Source organism: Hypanus sabinus, chromosome 18, assembly GCF_030144855.1.
Source record: "Hypanus sabinus isolate sHypSab1 chromosome 18, sHypSab1.hap1, whole genome shotgun sequence".
NCBI classification, from domain to species: Eukaryota; Metazoa; Chordata; class Chondrichthyes; order Myliobatiformes; family Dasyatidae; genus Hypanus; species Hypanus sabinus.
Genome location: NC_082723.1, coordinates 25,507,478 through 25,529,674, shown reverse-complemented (window position 1 = coordinate 25,529,674; position 22,197 = coordinate 25,507,478). Strand labels below are relative to the sequence as shown.

General features: G+C 37.6%; 1 protein-coding gene across 5 annotated transcripts in view; it reads right to left on the bottom strand.

The window, feature by feature from the left end:
• Positions 1–22,197, bottom strand: part of mapkap1 (MAPK associated protein 1) — a 274,264-nt gene that overhangs the window by 166,164 nt on the left and 85,903 nt on the right. The window lies entirely within an intron of this gene.

The following is a 22,197-nucleotide window of genomic DNA, read 5'->3' as shown; positions in this document are numbered from 1 at the left end:
GAATTTGGCTCAGTGGAGTTTTCAATCCTGCGTGCAAATAAATTCTTGGGTCTGAACACACACTCAAGTAACACAGAGAAAATGTCAGAGAAACTCGGTCAGTCATGGAGCATTTACAGAGTGGATAAAAAGAGTCTCAGGCCGAGAAGTTGACTGTTTATTTCTCTCCGTAGATGCTGCCTGACTTGCTGAGTTCCTCCAGCATTTTGTTTGTGTTGCTCCAGATTTTGACCATCTATAGTATCTGTTGTGCATCTGAAATTTGAGTGACATCAAAGCTGCTCTTTCTTGGTGAGGACATGAAACCAATGGTTCATCTGCATGTTACAGGGATGAAATGAAACTATAACATTCTGGAGAACAAGCTAGTGAAAAAACCCTCCAAGCATCCTAGCTACAATTATTTTCAATCTACACCGCAAAAAGTAGGTTATCACAATGCTGATTATGCAATGCACAGTGACTCGCCGTTTGCTTACAAAACAGTGAAAACACTTCCAAAGTAATAGGTACAGAATGCTCTGGGGAAATGCAAAGTTCTTTACAGAAAAAAAAATTTAGAAACAGCTCATTTCAGTGACAACCTAACAAAACATGCACAAAAATAGTGCAAAACATGATGAAAATTACTCAAAATGGCAATGCACTTAGAAACCATTTAATGGCATTTACTTAAGTCAGTAAGCTGCATATACATTGAGTGGAATATCATACGTCCTCTGTGCAATGAAATAGGACATGGAATTTAATGGCTTACAGTACACTTGGGGCATTTTCGGCTCACTGTATACATTTAAGAGAAAAATCCTAAATGTGTAGATTGACAATTCACCATTTCACTTGAGTGGAAGAGAATATCGCTAGATTGATTTTATGGGAGAAACAAATCAGACCAAGGATCTACACCAGGGATATTTTAATACTGTAACTGAAAACACCAAATTTCTTACTTAGGGAATATCAAGGACTGAGATTTACAGAGATGCAATCTTTTCAAAGGAGGACTTTATATGAATAGAACAGATAAACAACAAACCAAACAAATCTATCTCACTGCATCAAGATTACTTTTACTCTATTCGAGTCTTCAACATGCACCATGGACAGACTGGCATATGGGGTCAAACAGCAGGCAAGCATCAATGTAGGCTGCAGGACAAATAGTAACAGCAGGGTTAATTGGCAAATAAACAAAGATTGATTTGTGGAAATAGGTCAACTGACCATTTCGTGTAGAGTGGAGCCAATTTACTGAACTTAATTGTATTATTGAGGTTTACGCTCACTGTCAGTGTAGCAAAGTTAAAAGGGCAATCTGCAATTAAACAGAATTTGAAGTTTAATTTGATTTCCTCACCCCACTTACCAGATCTCTAATCCTCAAACTTCAATATCCTAGCTTCTTTTAAGGTAAGTTTCGCTGACCCACGTTAAAAACAATTTCCATAAAATGCAAAGTCAAAGAATAAAAAAGACTAACTTTTGTAGACAGGACTATTGCCACTGTCTATCAGCACCAGCCAATACATTATATACTGCATGGCTGCACATAATGACAAAATTATGGCCAAGGAGAGTAACGTCACTGTCAAATCAAACTAAGTTTGACAGTTACAGAAGGTATGCACATTAATTTAAAGCAATGGTCCTTCACTCAATGCAATTCTTCAGAAATAAATACCCATCTTCTATTGGGAGAAGATCCAATAGTTTTTACTCCCAAATTAAGTAGACTTTTTTTTTGAGTAAACTGACTTGGTGATTGTACAATGGCTGCTTACCATTGTAGCACATACACAATATTGGAGGATCTCAGCAGGTCAGGCAGCATCTATGGCATGGAAAGCACAAATCATCTTTTTTGGGCCAAGACCCTTCATCAGGACTGGAATGGAAGGGAGACAAAGCCAGAATAAGGTGGTGGGGGAGAGGAAGGAGTACAAGGTGATGCGAGTCAAGAGGCAGGTGGAGAGGGACGGGGTTATGAAACAAGAAGCTGACAGGAAATAGGTATGACAGGTAGAGGACTGAAGAAGGAATGTGATGGTAGTGGACCAAGGAAGAAAGCAAAGGAGGAATGTGTCATATACCCATTCCACCACAAAGCTATTTATTGACAATAATACTTGAACCTCTCTGATAGCTACTCCTGCACAATTGAAAGAGAATGACAAGAAAATATTACAGTAACAACCCGAATATCTTCCCAGAAGCACTCAGAAGCAAAATAACTTACGAAGGTACAAAGATATATTAGGCCAGATGACCAAAGACACCATCAGATGATGTAGTGGCTTGAAACGTATTTTAAAGCTTTCACGGTTCACAAAATAATGGTTATATAAAATCCAAAATAGCATTGTTGGTTCATTCTTTCTCACATGGTCGTGAACTTAGTTATCATTCAGGAATGAGAGATTCCCTTTCAGTCACATGCCTCCAATATGCAAATAGAAAATTCTTCAGAAAAATTACATCATGCATGGACAATTTCACAAATCTGGTCCTGAAATATCAATACTGACACTTTGGAAAACTTCATTAGTCATGAAGTAGTAAACAAGACTTTGAATCATTCTTGCTCCGGCTTTCAGCTGTTTACTTAATATCATAGCTGAAATTTATGTCAATTAAAAACTGCAAAATGAAACTGATGCAAGATCCCAGCAGTTCTGTCATGAATCATCCAAAAAGTCAGGGATGATCTTGTCTTTCAGAATCGATCAGGGACTGTCCTTTTTCATTTTTGCCTCCTGCATTTCAATTCTTTCCTTGTTTCACTGAAGCACTAAACTGCTTGTTTGCTTTTCAGCTTGCTCATTTACCATTTACAACTTCTGCTTTCCCCAAATTCAAAAACTGGATTATTCATTCATTCAGTTAATTAATTAATTAATCTCCTCTACATCTATCAACAAGGCACTGAACCCATTTTCACTGTCACAACAGACAAGATTTCTCAAATGTAATGGTTGTCTTGCACTTCCTCTTTTAAGCTGCTCTGCAACTCCACCTTTGGAGACTCAAAATTCAAAGTAAATTTATTATCAGAGTACAGAAACATCACCATATACTACCCTGAGACTCTTTTTCTTGCAAGCATTCACAGTAGAAGAAATACAAAAGAACCAATGCAAAACTGCACATACAGACTGAAAAAAAAAACGATTTGCAAAAGACCAAAAAAATAACTCCACAACCATTAAGCTACCCAATAATTTCGACCTTTTCTGAAGAGATGCTTCTGGTTGTTTTCGGACAATTGAGCATGAAATATCCCTAATACCAGATGTTTCATTGAATAACATTTTTCCCTTCAAGAGTTGCCAATCTTTCTTCTTTCCATTTTATTAATAAGCTTCCACCTGCTGCTCTTTAAACTTTCCTGTTTCTTCCAATATACAAGAGTGGCAAACTCAAAACTTGCTTCCCTTTCACTTCCATCCAGTCTGACTCAGAATCAGGTTTATCATCACTGTTTTGTGGCAGCATGTCAGAGCATTACATTAAAATTATAAGTTAAGTAAGAAATACAAAAAAAAGTAACACAAAAAGAAAGCCAAGAGTGAGGTAGCGTTCATGGTCCATTCAAGCATCTGATGGAGGAGAGGAAAAGGAACTTAATCATCAGGGTGCTTTTATGTTTTACAATAAACTGCTATAGCAAAACAATCAATTCAGTGATAATAAAATCTGATTCTATTTAATATTTTAACTGAGGATATTAAAACAGAATTCTCCATTTTCCTCCACTTTTGACACCATTCAGAAATCTGATGGCACACCTGAATCGTTGAGTGTGTGCCTTCCAGCTTCTATACCTCCTTCCTAATAGTAGCAATGAGAACAAGGCATGACCTGTGCGATGGGGGCCCTTAATGATGAACGCCATCTTTTTGGGGAAATTGCTCTTCAAAGATGTCCAGGATACTAGATAGGTTAGTACCCCTAATGGAGATGACTATGTTCACAACTCTCTGTAGCTTGTTTTGATCCTATCCAGTTGTCCCATCCCTTTATCAGATGTTGACCTAGCCCGGGGGTCGGCAACCCGCGGCTCCGGAGCCACGTGGCTCTTTTACGTCTGTGCTGCGGCTCCCTATTGCTTTGGGAAATAATTGGTTGTGGCGACCCTTTTCCTGGCACATCCGAACCGACTCACAATTAGATAGCCTACGGGGGTTTGCGAGCACAGAGCTTTGGAGCCTCTGCGCCAGGAGGGGCAGGTTGAGGGAGGCTTAAAAGTGAGGCTGAAGATTTCGAATAAAGTTTTTTCCTTCGACTGCAGTTACCGACTCCGTGTCGTAATTTTAGCGCTGCGTGTAGCACACCGCTACATGGTCAGTATTTAATTAAAATGTATTTTATGTTAGTTTGTTAGTTTTTGAAATGTAAATCTAAATTTGAAGATTATGGTGATCTTGTACAATCTAAATAAGACGTTGTGGCGACCCATTTCCTGACACATCCGAACCGGCTCACAATTAGCCAGCGTTCAGGCTAAGGGAGATAGCCTACGGGGGTTTGTGAGTACGTGTCTTTTGCAGCATCCGCGCCCATGGGGGGGCGGGTTGAGGGAGGCTTAAAAACAAGGCTGTTTAGTTCGAATAAAGCTATCTTTGACTGCAGTTTACTGACTGTGTGTAGCACACCGCTACAACGTGTTTTTATTGCTGGCTGTCCAGAGGGGAGGTGCTGAAACGCTTTGTCGCGTGTCTGGAAGAAGTGAAAACTTTCCTGGGCAGCAAAGGGCTCAACTTTCCTGAGCTGGAACAGCCAGAGTGGCTGGAAAAGCTACACTTCATGGTAGACATGACAGCGCACCTGAACACGCTGAACACAGCTCTTCAACGGGGTAAGGACGTACAGCCCTGCACATGTTGGAGGATGTTTTGGCATTCGAGCGCAAGTTGACGTTGCTTGCCAGAGATTTACAGAAAGGCACATTGTCTCACTTCCCCAATTTGAGAGAGTTCAAACAAGGTCACGACATGATAAATTCGGAGTATTTACATTCTGCAATCATCGCAATGCAAACATCGTTTGGGAAACACTTCTGTGAGTTCAGAGAGGAAAAAAACACATTATCCTTCCCGGTCACTCCCCTAAGCATCGATCCATCCCTACTGAATACGACTGCATTGTCAGGTGTGAGTCAACCTGAACAAGTATGATAAATATTTTAATTGCCTATTATTTTACGTATATTCATATGTTTTCATTGTTCAGTGAAATAGTCCTTTTATTTTTCAGGTTGACAGCTGGCTGACGTTATTTTTGGTTTGCTGCTGGCGGCAAATTTAAGTTTGGCGTTTTTCATAAATACAAGAAGGACTCAAATAGACGTTGAGTATTTTACTTAAAAGTAACCTTCAACCCAACGTCTTTTTTTCGGAGTTCAAAATGTTTTTGTTGCATGCAGAAATGTAATTTCGTTTTCTCTGCAGGAGTTCATCAATTTCATAAATGCAACACATTATAGTTTGTTTATACATAGCATAAAGGCAAAACAAAACGTTGTATGCAGTGTTATTTCATTTTAAATGTTAAACGGGTTTTGCAGCTCCCAGTGTTTTCTTTTCTGTGGGAAACGGGTCCAAGTGGCTCTTTCAGTGGTAAAGGTTGCTGACCCCTGACCTAGCCAGTTACAACGCTCTCCATGGTACAGCTGTAGAAATTTGTGAGTGTCTTTGGTGGCATACCAAATCTCCTCAAGCTCCTAATGAATTATAGGCGGCTGCACTGCTTTCTTTGCAGCTGCATCGATATTTTGGGTCCAGGTTAGATCCTCAGGAATATTGAATCCCAGGAACTTGGAATTGCTCACCCTTTACACTTCTGACTTGAAATTCCTCACTCTTTCTACTTAAATATCTTTGACAAAACTAAAACAATCTTAATTACATTTCTATTTGCACAGCATGTCTATCTTTGCACATCAGTTGTTTGTCAGTCTTTGTTTATGTCTCACTTTTTGTAAATTCTCCGTATATTTCTGTAAATGTCTGCAAGAAGGTAAATCTGAAGATAGTATTTAGTAACATATGTATTTTGATAAAAAATTTACTTTGAATTCTTATTTCACCTAATCAAGTATTAAAGCAGACTGAATTTAACTCCGTCAAACTGCTCAGAATTAAATACTACAAATCTAAGGTAAAAATAACTTCCAGAAAACAGTTACTCCAGCTTGGAAACAAAGATTTACTATAAAGTTTTTAACTTCTAAATTTTGCCAAGGTGCTCTTTTCCACAGAATATTTATCAGAACCATGATAAAAGTAGTGGCACCAATAACAGTACTTATTGTTCCTCATCTTACAGCTACTCCGAGGAATACATCTGATAGATACCATCTATTTGAAAGAAGGTGGGGATATGGAAGAAGAAAAAAAGATGGAGAAGCCATTTCTGAACACTTAAAGCTTTGGGAATCTCACATTCTTCTCAAGGGTCCAACAGTGTAGCAATCAGAATCAAAATAAGGTTTATTATCACTGACATGTCACAAAATTTGTTCCTTTGCTGAAGCAGTACAGTACAAGACATAAAATAGACTATAAGTATATACATGTGTATATATATATACACACACACACACACACACACGCACACATATATACATGCTAACAGAGAACTTCACATTAAGACTGGTATACCATAATAAAAAACACACATGCTAACTGCAACCGAAGACATGAGATGACAAAGGAAGGTGCAAGAAAAAGTACGTTTAGCAGTCATGGTTAGATCACATTTGGGCTGCTAAACTCTACTTTTTATTGGTGGTCCCACCAAATGGAGGGTGACTGGCTTTAATTGCACTTTTAGGTTGTGTGGTCACTCATGAGGCCGGTATGGGGCCTGCATATTTTCTCTTTTCCTCTTTCCCCCTCTACCTCCCCCCTCCCCATGTAGAGGCATGAAAAATACATCATGAGGTTGGGAAATATGGTAAGGAAAGTTACATTTGTCACATGTACATGGAAGCAAACAGTGAAATACAGATGGCAGTGGGAATTGAACCCTAACTACTGGCTCTGTAAAGTGTTATGTTAACTGCTACACTGCAACTGCGCTACCCTTGGTAGATTAGGCAGTAGGCTCTCATTTTCATCTGCATATGAAAAGCATAACAGGAACTGGAGATAGTATTACGAAACTGCAAGTGTAACAATAGAATTAAGCAGTTATAAAAATCTGGCAACTATTTTAAGGGGCTTGCCTTCCGAAAAGCCTGAAGAATGATCTAACTTGCGTCTTGAATTTTGTTCAGAAGTTCAACGTGGCAAATGTACAAGTAACTTCTCCATTTGGAGGGATGTCAAAAATTAGAAACCATAAATATGTTCACAAGTAATTAAGAAAATTAACAAAAAATTTTAAAAATTGGAAAATCATATTGAATTTTCCATCACAAGAGCGACTGAATAGCATAAACCCATTCAGGAGAAAGCTGGGTAACTACACAAGAAAATAAAGAATAACGTGAAACAGCTGTAGGTTGAGAAGTTAATTAGATAAAGTTCATCTGACTTAAAGCATTCCAAACCATGTGGACTGTGAAACCTCACTCCACACTATAAATACAATAGAATATACACTCAGTGGTCACTTTATGAGGTACATCAGTGCACCTGCTCAGTAATGCAAATATCTAATCAGTCAATAATGTGGCAGCAACTCAATTTATTAAACATTCAGACATGGTCAAGAGATTCAGCTGTTTTTCAGACCAAGTATCAGAATAGGGAAGAAATGTGATCTAAGTTACTTTAACTGTGGAATGATTGTTGGTTACAGACAGGGTGGTTTGAGTATTTCAGAAACTGCTGATCTCCTGGGACTTTCAAGCACAACAGTCTCAAGAGTTTACAAAGAATGGTGCAAAAAGCACAAAACATTCAATGAGCAGCAGTCCCGCGGGAAACAGCGCCTTGTGAATGAGAGAGATCAGAAGAAAATGGCCAGACTGGTTCAAGTTGACAGAAAAGTGACAGTAACCCAAATGCAACAGTGCTGTGCCGAACAGCATGTCTGAACGCACATGTCGAGCCTTGAAGTGAATGGGCCACAGCAGCAGAAGACCACAAACATACACTCAGAGGCACTTCATTAGGTACAGAAGGTTCTTAATAAAGTGGTCACTAAGTGTAGATAAGAACTTTTCTGAGAGCTCAGGGCCTTTCAACTTCGGCTCCATTCAACAAAATCTGTACAATTGCCTGCTCTTCAATATAGCAATAAACACTGCAAAAATAGTTCAAGGAACCTGGGGAAGACTCTTGTTTTGTTGTAAATCTAGATTGGAAAGTGAAAGCACCTTCATCTGGCGCATTACATTAGTTTCCAAGACCCAATTTGTGTATCTGTAATTGATTTCAAGTACTCTGTAAAAGAAAACTACGATGACGGCAACTTTCAGAAGACTGCGCTGGCATTTTAAAACTGCGCCTGACTAGATGAGTGATCTACTGGACATAGCAATGAGGGTTTGAAATAGAGATCAACTCCCACATGTGGGATGAGAAAATCTCTGGGATTGATAGTGCCATGGTATATTTCAGTCAGAGGTAACAGCAGTTACAGAATAGAGCATACAAATTACATGGGTCCTTTTGCACTGGAACTAGATGACAGTTCCAGCCTCAACAAGTTCAAAGTCAGACAGCACAAAACAGTCAGCCAGAATTGCCCAAACTAAAAGGCACGGCATCCTGACCTGAAACACACAAGAATCTAATGAAACCAGTTACTTTATTACTTTAAATATAAAGAGCATTACTTAGGTACAGATTATTTGTTATCTAAGGTGAAGGAGTTGGTTCGTCACCCGTAAAAGGCCTACACATGAAATTTAACAGTGACAGATAAAGACACTCAAAGCCTTTTGCTCCAACTCAAAACAGCAGCAGCAAGACATCTTAAACCGAGAAAGATTGAGTAAGGTTACACAGAAGCAGTAACTTTCTCGGTTCTTTGACAATCATATCCATAACCAGTAGTACATTCTATTTTCAGTGGGAAGGGGATAAAGATGATGACAGGAGGTGCTCGGGGGAAAAGCATAGGAAGGGGGACATAATGGAAGGACCACATCATCAGCCCAACACGCTGACTATTTCTTTTCCCTTGCCGATATAGTTCAACTCACTGAGTTTTCCAGCTTCTGAACTTAGGAAAATACAACTTGTAGTGGTTTGTGTTCCCTAGTCAATGTTCTTTCTTACATTAAGACTGTAGCATACAATATGTATCTTCCCCATCATGAATTTACATCTATGGGGAGTTAAAAGTAGGCTGTTAGATTGAGACTAAATTACACCTTCACTCAGAAAATATCCTCACCTCCATCAAGTGGATTATTTACACTTTAGAAGATAAAGCTATCCTTTAAAGTTGGATTTTTTCTTTTTTTCAAAGCCGCATTTTACCCTGGCCCCCTTTCTTTACTTCATTAAGTCCAACAAACTAACTCTGGTTCAAGACCAGTAGCGCAATCACTTGAGTCAAGTATTATGTTGTCCCAAGGGATCATTCCCTTAATGGAGAATGCTGTGTGCGACTTCGTTTGACGTGGGGAGGCTGATGCACAGGCAGCAACCCCACAGTCCTTGAATGATCAGGGTCAGGGTCCAGTGGCATGGAGTGTTGAGGTCCTAGTTGAATCGCTTTGTCTGGAACCTCCAACTTGACCTTACTGCTATGAGTGACCCTACCAGTAACTAAACTTCAGACAGCATCGCTAGATGCCAGATGACAAAAGCAGTCTTGACATCAGTTCTCATCTTCCACAATTGAACAGCCTCTGCTAAATGCTTCAGCATCATATCTGACACACATTTATGTTTTGTATCTCTCAAGTTAAACATCTGAAATTATTATCATAGTTTATTGAAACAAGCAGTGCACTCACACTCTTGCATTGGGGCTCCCAATCTATTTTATGCCATGGACACCTACCATTAACTGAGAAGTCCATGGACCCAAGGTTGGGAACCCCTGCTCCAGCACTTTTCAGTGATATACTTTAAGTTAAATTTTGCATTTTTAATGATACAGGCTCTTGAAAAAAATCATGTTAAATTAGTATTAACAATAATCAAATACCATTGGCTTGAGTAGTTTTATGTGAACTGTGGGTCTCGAAGATTCACACCATTTCAAAGTGCTCATCAAAGCTAAGCGAAGAGCTTGATTTCTCAGTAGAACCACCAGATGGAGTTCAGCAGCAAAGGGGTGGGGTAGCCAAAATAGTCTATCTTCATATCTCACCCTGTTCCCCTTTCTCTCCACCTCAGCCTCCAACTATTCTTCTCAGGAATCATTAACAGAGAATTGAACAACCTCCCCATGAAGCAGGCAAGTTAAAGGTCGAGGGAAGAAAAATAATTGGAAAATACCTCCCTCCCCAAAAAAAACTCGAGCTGAAATACACAAATATTGACACTTTCCCAGTTTAACTGATGTAAGATTTCCTTGCAGATCTGGACATTTGCCATAGGTTTCCACTTACTAATTTAAATCATGGTGGTAAAGGGACCAAATTACTAACATTGAGTAACAAACACTTGCTGACTACATGTTTAAAAAAAAGCTTCAAAATATGTGGCACAAAATACAAATTAACATACAAAGTTTGACATCTGCTTGAACATGAAACATCTAGTATTATATTTTTTATTATCAGAGAAATTGTATCACTAGCAACAGAATTCAGTAATAAAATACGAAACTGTTATATTTCATCTGTGTTGGTGTGTTCAGCATAAACACTGCCACTGCATTGCACTACACTATTTTTCAATTAAAAAGGTCCAGATGTTCATGAAGCTCCAGTAGGCACAGACACTTACGAGAAATGCTTTATCTGCATTGCAATAATCACTACTACATCAGTTCTAGGCTGCATTACCATATTCATGATTTTTCAACCTATTATTCCACCCCACCTCCTAACACACCAGTTAATTATACACTATAGCAAACAAACGATCTACTTTGATTGGATATTAGCTTTGATGAAGACTTATTTTTCTCGAACAGGTCAGATACAAACTGGAAGGACTGATGCTATAATGACAAATCATTGACTTGTGTTGATACTTGAGGTATTTTCGCTTAGCAGCATCTCAATACTAAACAGTATGGGTGTTTAGATGGTGAAATTAAAGTATTTTACAAATGTTCAATATTTCATAAGGTGGACTATTCTAAAATTATTGTATTCCATTTCATTATTGTCTATTACTTACATGGCAAATTAATAGGAATTTGTAAAATATGGGTATCATAGCTCTGCAGTGGTAATTAAATAAATAGCCACTGTTTCACAAATCATTCCCTTAATTAGTTTTAAAGACACATCACATAGTCTAGCTTTAAAACCATCTGAAACTCACAGAAGGAAGTGGATGTTACTGCAACAAATCTGTGCTGCTCCATCCCCACCGTCACCAGGCAGCCACAGTTCCCTATAATACCATGCAGCCCTGAGGCTCTCTCACAGTTTTCACAGGTGCTGGAATCAGCTGGAATTCAACTCCAGCTGCTCCGAGAAGATGTTCGATTTAATTATTCTCCGCTTTCCCAAAGGAAAAAGAGAAAATGAAGGGAACAAAAGAGCACAAGAACACAGCCGAAATCCAAGACCGTCTGCAAACGTCCTTGACTAAGATAGTGAAAACAATAATGCCTAATATATACAATAACAATACACACTGATTACAATTACAATAACACACTGATTTTCACCTCAAACATGAGAACATTCCCAGACCTTCCAGTTACAGGTACTAATATTTATTTTCTCATTTGTCTTGTATGATTTTCAAGAAACTATGTCCTGTATAAAGCATTTGACTAGCACCAGAAGCCCTGATATACGACTTTCACACTCTAAGAGCTAGAAGTATGCCACAGAAAAACATTGACAGTTCAATCATTAGAGGCTGCCTTTTCTCCCCCCACCTCAGCAGACCACTTCAGGGTTCATTATATTGTAAAATATTTTAGATTGAAACAGAAGCCAACTTCAAAACCTCCCCTATCATGGCAATGACAGTGCTGAAAAACAGTGACCACAGCTGGACATCACGGGAAAAGAGGCGGCAAAAAGAGGCACCTCAAACACACACAGAATATTCAAAACCAGTGAGTTTTTAATCTTTCCGTCTGTAATGACATCGGAGCCCCTCGAGTCCATTGCAGCCTCATTACATTGTCAGCCATCTGCTATTTGCTACCTTACAAAGCTTATGTCTAATTTTAGCCTTTCTTATAGATTGTAATATAGTGTCCATTATGCAAATTGTTCATTATTGCCACTAGCCTCCAGTTCATCCTGCTTTAAGAATTACAGAGTCAATGAAGAAAACAATTCAGTATTTCACTGGTTTCCAAACATTTACTGTTAAGTCGATTATAATTGTACATAAAATAAACTAGGTACAAAATTCAATGAAATTAATGCAGGACAGAACCCAGACAGCACAGGGTAAAGGTGAGATTTCACATCATGAGGATTTATATGTCAGAATTTCAGTATTTACTTCAGGAAAATGTGGTACCTATGCAAGGAAAGCCAAGGAGTGCAAACCATGAGCTTCATTAAGCAACTATTTTTTGCAACTACTCTGCAGTTACAACTGAAGTTGAAAATTAATTGCATTATGCGTGCAAGAAGTTAAAAACCAGAAGCTTTCATCCTCTCCCCGACAAAGCAGATTTAGATTTCCAGTAGTAGCCATTATACTATGACTACTAAAAGGCTTTCAGATTATTTAAAGACGTCTTCTCTGTAAACTGCAATGCTCCACGGAGTACTTTACATTAAAGCTTCAGAAGAGAAATAGAAAGGTTTAAAGAATTACAATCCTCCCAATAAAAATAATTTTTCTCACCTCAAGACTCAAAAAGCAATGCTTCAAAGCTACAGATTAACATATTTTTGGGGGTAAATCTTCATTAAGGCATGGCAAAATGGAATTTACAAACATAAACCATTTTGGCTGAAACTCAAAATACATAGCTTGAGAAAAATGAGTTGGGCGATGAATTTCGTTTGGATTCGAACTGTCATTTTAAATTCAGCTTCAACCCCACTGGAGCTTTAATCTCGCCTGTCCCAATCAGCCGCCATAGATCTTACTGGTCATTACTGGGGGCTCCAGTACAATTAACTGTGAAGTCAGACAAGCACTCAATATTGGTTAAACTCCAAGAAATCCAGTTTTCCCAGGGTTTAGCCAATCCTGATTGCTCGGGATAACTTTACCATAGTTCTTGTCTGTAACACTGTGCAGAAACTGCAGACTAATTCATCCATTTAAATCATGAAAACAGATTTTTTTAAAAATTTGGGTAATTCTTGCATCAGTTCTTCCTTTCCTCGACTCTTTCCTTAAGAAATTTTCATCTGCTACATCCGCCAATATCTACAACAGAATGTGAAACCATTTCAAACAGCTGGATGCCCAGTTTGCTCAACTATGTGTGTGCGTTCTGCAATATCTTGAATTGCCTTGTACTCATCATTGTCACCAATTAGACAAGAATGAGAGTACTTCAGTAACAGAAGGCAAACAGAATGGAAACACACTGAACCATTGGACCAGACCAGCTCTGTTCACTCAGAATTTGTATCATACTTGTAATTCAATCACATCCAACTCTGATTCATTGTCAAGTTTGCTTTATCTGAGTATTAATTCTAATATCGTAAATTGGTACATCACATAAAACTGACAGGGTAAAAGTTCCACAGTTTCATTCACCAGTTAGTATTAAGATCTGGCAATATGGAAGTTGCAGATTTGGTGCATGATTTTAAGTCAGTTTACTGGGTTCTGGCCAAGTATTTATTAAGTGTACATGAGGATTTAAACAATAAAAGATGTCAAACTAATATCTGAACAACTGGCAAACAAACTTCTGAGTGACCCACAGGTTTACCTATGCACTGGATCAAAAAGTTCTCCTAAAAGCACTTTTTTAAAAAATCCACTCCTGTGCCTTTCAATCTAAAGCAATTCTAGTTAACCTGGGGAAATTTCAAGCCGAGCTTCAAATGTATTTAATTAAGTCAAGCGTGAAAGGTTATAGGGAGAAGGCAAGAGAATGGGGTTGAGAGGGAAAATTAAATCGGCCATGATCGAATGGTGGAGCTGAGTTGATGGGCTGAATGCCCTAATTCTACTCTGGTCTTATGGTCAAGAACCACTGATAGTTGGTGCTTTCAGAATATCAAAGGGAAATGACAAAGACTGGAAGAAAATGGAAGGCAAAGAAATTATTTTTGCAGCTGTAGAACATCTCTTTAAAAAGCAATGGCAACAATGCATTTCTTGTAAAGACACAAGTTCTTCCCCAAAGTAAATCAACCAAATTAAACCATACCTCAGGTATAAATCCCTGTCCTGCAGCTAAGTCAACAGAGTGAGCAGAGGCAAAAGTTGGACAGTTTTGGTTCTCAGAGTTGTTTAGCATATGTCAAGTGCCCTTCACTGCATATCCCAGACCACTACTCTTCCAGATGGGGGGAGGGGGTGCTTGGGCTCAACTGCCCGGTTTCCTGAAATCGTGGAGACCTCCCAGCAAAAAATATTACAAATGATTACCACAACAGGAAAAGAAACAAACTGAGAATAAAAAAAAGTAAATGCATGGAACTTTATCCTACATGTCATTGCCAGATCAAGATCAATCAAAAGCCTCAGCAAGTAACATCAAACTGTCCTGAAGTGGTACTGGTTTGACAATAACCGGGTTGTATAGCCTGAATAGTACAGTTACACAATTCTATCATTGCAGGACAAGAAAAGTCATGAAAGAATTACCCCAAAACTGATCATAAAGCAAATGCGCACTTAGATTACTACAATGTCAAGACACATCTATTGTAATATACAAGAATGAAAATTATAAATTATAAAAAACACTTAGCATAAAAAGTAGTAACCAAATACACTGGAGATGGTTTAGTCTTACATGCATAGTAATAAAAGATTTTATGCACTTGCTCCTTATTTTCTCCATGATCCATGATAAACAATACTTACTTCTTTCAAATATATTTCACTTGAAATCTATTTGTTGGAGGTCGCAAATCTCTGCAGCACTTGGGAAATTACAGAAGGCACACAATCTCTCAGTGGCAAAAACTCAGGAAAATTCTCGACTCGATGACTCAACTGCTTATTGTTGAAAGGCTTTGGCAGCTTTATTTTTGAAAAACCAAAGTGCAGTTGCAGCACATTTTTCTGCATATAGATTGAGAAATAAAGGAGCATCCCCATGTTTTAATGGTATTTGGATATTGGCAGCTGAAGTACTCTCCTCAGTGAACTATTCTTCAGCAGCTGCAATTTTGTCAAAAATATTTGACAGATACAATGCATTTTGTTAGAGAAAACTTATAGAAGATCCCATAATGGTTCAGTAATTGTACTCGTAGGCACAAGAAAGGTCAAAGTTTAATTCTTATTTAAAGTAAATACAGTATCAGGGATGCCATAATCAACATTCATTCCACCCAAAAAAAAAGGAACAGACTTGCTCTGTAATGAGTCAGGACAAGATTGTAAAAATGCAAACTGAATAATTACTAATCCAATAGGCTCTAGAGAGAGGGGCAGAATTCAGACAATCGGCCCACTGAATCTCCTCTGCTATTTGATCATGGCTGATTTATTTTCCCCTTTCAACTCCTTCTACTGCCTCCTCCCCATAACTTTTAAAGTTCTTACTGATTGAGAAACTATTAACCTCTGCTTAAAGATACCCAATGACTTGGCCTCCACAGCTAACTGTGGCAATGAATATCTAGATTCACCACCCTGAGGTATGAGACTCTCCCACGACTGGAAACATCCTCTCCATGTCCACTCAATCTTGGCTTTTCAATATTCAGTAGATTTCACTGAGATTCCCCCACTCGTCAATTTTTAAAAGTCATATATCGTTCTTATTAAGTAACAGTGTGGATATTACACCTCCGTAAACTTTAATTTCTTTTTCTGAGCCTCAGCTAAAAAATTTAAAATGAATCAAAGGGAAAATGAATTGTGGATGATGATACACTTACTAATCTACAGATCTGTATCTGCAGTTTATAAAAGAAAATAACTTTCAAATCAAATAGGGTCAAACAATTCTTGATTTTACAGTAGGTGTAAAGAGTTACAAAAGATTTAGAAATCATGAACAGATGATACTAGTTCTTTTTGTATTTCATGTTTTCTGCTCAAAGATACAATGTTTTTTAAAGTAAAAAATCTAGCTTTGCGTTATTACAGTTAGTAGATGCAACTGCATCATAAAATCTGAATTATGATCGAATAGTTTTCTCTTATAGTTACCATGATCAAAAGCTCAGAGGAATGTGAAGATCAAGTTAACATCCAATAAGTGAACATATGCTAGGCGATTTATAATACTAATAGTCAACTACAGTGTTGATATTGATTCTAGCAGGACCTAATTCACCTTTAATATTTCATAGTAATCAATCTACTGTCATGAACACTCAAGAGAAATAACATTCAGTCCAAGTCATCAGAATCTTAATATATTGGTGAAGTAATGAAGGGAAACCTTATGCAAAGGAAAAATCTAATCGCACTGTAACAATGACACAAGTTTCTTTTTAAACATTTTAAAAATGTGAGACAATCTAAGCTGGCAGAAATCCTCAGCTTTCAACAAGATGTCTGCTACAAAAACACTAACCTTACATCTGAAAAGCTGCAGCAAAAAAATATATGTGTTTATTATCTGCCATTTCCATTCAAGCCACTTAATTACTGCATGTGGATGTTAAAGAATGTGGCAATGGTGTTCTGTAATAATCAGGTGAATGCATTCTCAGATTAATATTCTGGATCCCAATGTGTTAATTTGATGCAACTTTTCGTTGACAATATGTGATTAACGTGTTCCAGCACTAGCTGAGCTTCTGCCTCTGACAGTTTAAAATGCTAGGTTTCTTTATCAGTATCAGTAGTTGACACGCCTTTGCCTGCTGCTTTGCTAGGACCACCACTAATTTGTAATGAACTTGCTTTTCATGGAGAACCATGATTTTTAAAAAAATTCTGTCAGTGTCATTTCCTTGAAGAAAATTACAAGTTTCTATAGGTATGATTACTGACAAGCATTTATGGATAAGAGGCGCTGCCTTACAAAGAGGATTCTATTTAATAATACCCATTTAAAACTGCTCATTATTAATGGTTGAAAACAACATGTAGAAACTTTTCCAAACTTTAACAGAATCTGCACTGATAGAAAAAGAAACCGAAGTTTAATGAAGTGCTTCAGATGAAAACTAACCAAATTCTCAAACACTTGCTGTGGAAACCAGACAAAATTATAGAAGTGTTTATTTCAGTGCCAGGTGTAAATTAAAGATATTCTGCAGTTTTCCCTCTCTGCCCTATTTAGCTCATTTTTATATCTAATTGGTCAATGTGTAAAAAGGGTTTTTTTTTAAACGTCAACACAATTTGCCACAAATACCCCTTGTATAAAGCAGACATTTGGATGCCTAGTTTATTATCTTAAGAATTTCATGCACATTGAAGAACAAGTAGATGTTTCCAAGAACAAATGTAAAGAAAGCTATACAGATGTTAAAATCTGTTACTCATGATACTGACCATCATCAAAATCAACTATAAATATAGTTCATTAATATCATTAATATCCCTCCAAATTATTACTGAGCTATTGACATCTACTCCAACAACTATTACAGCAAAACTTCAATAATGTTGAAGCCTGAATCCAAGGACACAACACAGATGAGCTACAACAAACCCCAGATAAGCAGATGGAAGAGCTGTAATTTCCCATCTGGCAAGACAATTCAAAAGCTGACCATAAAGACTAACAGAACCATAGATGAGTCGCTTTTTAAGGAGGGTTCTACTCTAAGTGGTAAACACAACTACTTGAGTAAATTTAAACTTGTAAAATGATTTTTGAAGTACTGAAATATTAAAGCTGGCTAATTTGTCCAATTAAGTACTGATCTACGAGCTAGCTAATTTGAAGTCTTCCACAATGTATGAAACCCACATGGCAGTCAGCTTAAAGTAAACATTTTTGGTAGATGAAATGTTGGAATGGAAATGTTTATATCCTGGTGAATCAGAGTGATGTGAATGGGCTTCCATTTTGAAGATGAAGACCTTGTTAAGGAGCTAGTCCACATTGGTCTTCACCATTTACAGAAGACAGAGAATGAGATTAAGCTATGGTTGGGATTGCCACACTGCTTTAAGATCATGTTCCACAACATTGTTGTTTTTATACCTCTCTGGTGTCCCTGTGAGAATGAAGGTTTAGGTTTATATTTATGATCAACTATATAGAAGCTCCAAGTTTCTGAAAAAGTCTCACCAGTTACAGTAAACTTCGCTGACACAAACCATTCATGAGCACTCACTGTGACAAAAGGAGCCAATTTTGATAGAAGGTTCTTCACAACATCCTCTTGGCAATTTGCAAGCACGTGCAGATAACCAATGAGATTTTATAGCCAAATATATCCAAGAAAAACTTAAATCAGAGACCACTTTGGAACTCTCAAATTCTTTTCATCATGAATACAGCTCCAACAAAGATCCAATAAAATCACACAATATTAGTAAACAGTGCAGATGGGCACAATAATTTCATTATAAATGACTCAAAACATTTATCTTTCTGATAAATGGCTCATTATGCTTCAAAATTAACATGAAACAATGGAAAAAAACTAAACTTGCGAACACTAGTCTGTGAAACAGAGACCAGCAAGTCAGAGAGCACAGAAACAGGTGCTTCAGCCCATCTCATCTGAGTCAGCCTGTCTTTGACTATTTGCAGTAGAGGAAACCCCTAAAATTAGGTTATTGCTGCCAAGTTAATAAAAACAATCAAATATATTTCTTCCCTATGAAGAACACAAACAACAGGAGAAAATCTGTTCTTGAAACATTTTCTACAGCAAAGAAACTGAAGGGAAAAGTAATGGAACAAACTGATAAGACATTCATCTGAAAAATAATATTTTTTTTTGTAAGCACTTAAACAACATACCTGATCTCCCCCTTCTGGGATTATGCAGTTGGAATTGAGTACAAAACAAAATAAGAATGGAAAGGTCTCTAAACAGCATTATACAAGACTTCTCATACTGAAAAGGTGGATTCCATCAAAGTAAAATCATGTATCTAATAAACCAAAACAATTCCAGCCCTTCAGACATCAACATCTCTCTAAATTAGGGGTTTGTAACCTTTTTATGCCATGGACTAATACCATTAAGCAAAGGCCCTAGATTGAGAACTCCCTGCTCTGAATTCCGTTTCATTATTCAAGTCAATGTGGTTTGATTCAAAAGTACAATAGAACAGAAAATTACAGAAATGGGCCCTCCAGTCCACCATGACTCTATCAATGACGCTGAATTTATTTGATCCCATCTGCTTTCACGTTATCCATATACCCTGTCTATTCATACATGTCTAAATACCTCAAACAATGGTATTACATCTGCTTCCACCAACTAGCTCTCCTGGTAGCACAGTCCAGGCACCGACCACTGTCTGCATAAAAGGAACTTGGCTCACAAATTTTTAAATAATTTTTCCCTTCCTCCCCCACCTTACACCTGTGTCCTATAGTACTAGTGTTGCCACACTGGGAAAGAGGCTCTCCTCTATGTGTTTCATCATTATATATTCTTCCATCAGATTGTCCCTCAGTTGCAAGGCTCCTCAAATTCAACTTGCTCTACAACATCAAAAGAATTAGGGACCTCACCCACTTCCTTGAGTTCAATTCACAGATATCTCTTCTTTGTCCTCAAGAGGAGCTACCCTTTAAATACTCTCAGGATTCCCCTTAATCCTACTTGCAAAGGACAGGCCATGGCCATTTTCAGCCCTAGTAATATCTTTTTTCAGGTTCTTTCCTGCCTTTTCAAGAACCGTGTCTGATTTCAACTTCCTAATCCTGACTTGTCAATCCTTTTCCTTGTTGACCGAACTTAACAGTAATTCTGGCCTTTCAAAATTCCTGTACTTTGGCATCTGTATCATTCATCATTACAGATTCATGCTGGTATAGAATTCTATTGTAATGGTGTTTTACAGACACTGCCATTTATCTGCCCTTAAACAGCTGCCCCCAATCTACTTTCTCCAGTTCCTGCCTAATATTGCTGTAATTAACCTTCCTCCATTTTTACCTGAGGACCAGTCTTACGTTTGTCCATACCTGACAACTTAATTATCGTTAAGTAATTAATGTTCTTCACTGAAACTTCAATCTCCTGGTTAGGCTCATTCCTCTATGCAAGAGGGAGCACAGCCCCATTCCCTGTTGGACTATTTATACATTGCTTCAAAAACCCTTCTGGATGCACACAATAGTCTGAACATAAGATTTTTTATGCAACCTTTCAAAATTTACTACAAAAACACATTGTGGAATGTTCTCAGTATATGGAGCAACAACTACAGGTAGAGAAGAAACACTGACAATTTTTGGATGATATACTGAGGAGATGTGCAGTGTGCACAAAATGCTGGGGAAACTCTGGCATTTAAATTACAAGGAGACTGGTCAGGCTGCATCTGTGAAGCATCTATAGGTCTGCCTGACCTGCTGAGTTCCTCCAGCACTTTGTGTGCGTTACTCTGGATTTAAAGCATCTGCAGAAACTCTTGTTTAAGATCTGCAACACTATAGCAATGGAAAACTTATTGAGTGCCCACTGCCATCACAACGAAACTGAACAACTCTGGAGTGTGCACATGCAGAGTTAAAAACTGACATCCACAGGTTGCTGTCAGTCATCTGTTCTTCGGCAGCTTTCTGCAATGCCATTTCAAAAATCAGTGAGCTGTTGAATATTTGAAGGTATTCAGTGAACTATTCACATTATCACACACTCTAAAAATGTTACTCTTTACTTTGCATGTTTTTAAATACACAAAGCTATAATTACTGTATTACATCTACTGTATGATCTTATACCTTATTTTGTCAATTGTTATTCCTTCCGCTAATTATTTAAAAGTGCTTTTGGAAGCCTTTTTATTGTTAGTGATCATTCAGCATTTGTCTTAAATCTTGTGCATGTTGCAATCGTGACTTTGAACACTGCCAAAAATATTTCACAATTTCATTCCAAGTAGATAATTTTTATTTTTGGCTTGGACACCACGAGAACTCTTCAATGCACTGGTTCACAGAATTCATCACTACGCCTTGGACATTCTTAGGACACCTTTCAAGATCCACCATTGCTTCACTGCTGAGTAGAATCCAGTCGGGAAGGATTACTCAGAGACAAGTGGCCTTAGGTTTTTCTCAACAATTCAAAGGATATTACTGGACAATGTTTGTTAACTCTCATCTCTTGCAATCAATAATTTTCTCAGAGAAGGTTAGGGTCCATTTATTTATGCATTCATGCTTGGCTTATCAAATTTTAAGTTTTGAGTTTGCACAAGTAGAAAAAATGCTAAAATAAAAATAGCTTCAGTTAAACATTACGTCTCAAAACTAAAAGCCCGTAATGTTTCTGAAGCTGTCATTAAAGAATTTGAGCTTTCACAAAACCTACAAAGCAACCAAATTGTACAACATACTGAAGTTACTCTGGCATTTAAATTACAAGGAGACATCAAATACAAACTCTTAATTTTACCCTGTTTACAGCAAGATTCTTAACATTTCATTATATCAAAAATGACACCAAGATTTCCCTGTCTCTGAATGCTCATTACCATTTACCTTTTAACAAATGCTCTTGAAAGTCATTATCTACATGAAGTCAGTTAAAAGCAAAAGGCATAAAGGTTACTTTAATGCTAATGATGCCTTCACAATATACTCAAGTTAATTACTATTGGAAATTGTGGTTCTCTTTTAATTTAATGGGGAACACTTAACGAAGAATCTGCTAGAACAGCAGAATTGACAAAAATTATTGATGGTCAACAGGTCTACTTGAACAAAGTTAAAGTGTTTTGCTATCAATTGTTATTGCACATTGGTAACTGAATAGACTTTTTAAATGAAACATCTGCTAAATTTTAAAAATTCCACACCTTTTATAAGGGTTTCCTTTCAGGAGTAACAACATCAGTGCCTTATAAAAATGGATTTTTTAATGCCCAGATGCATCAATGTAATTGTATA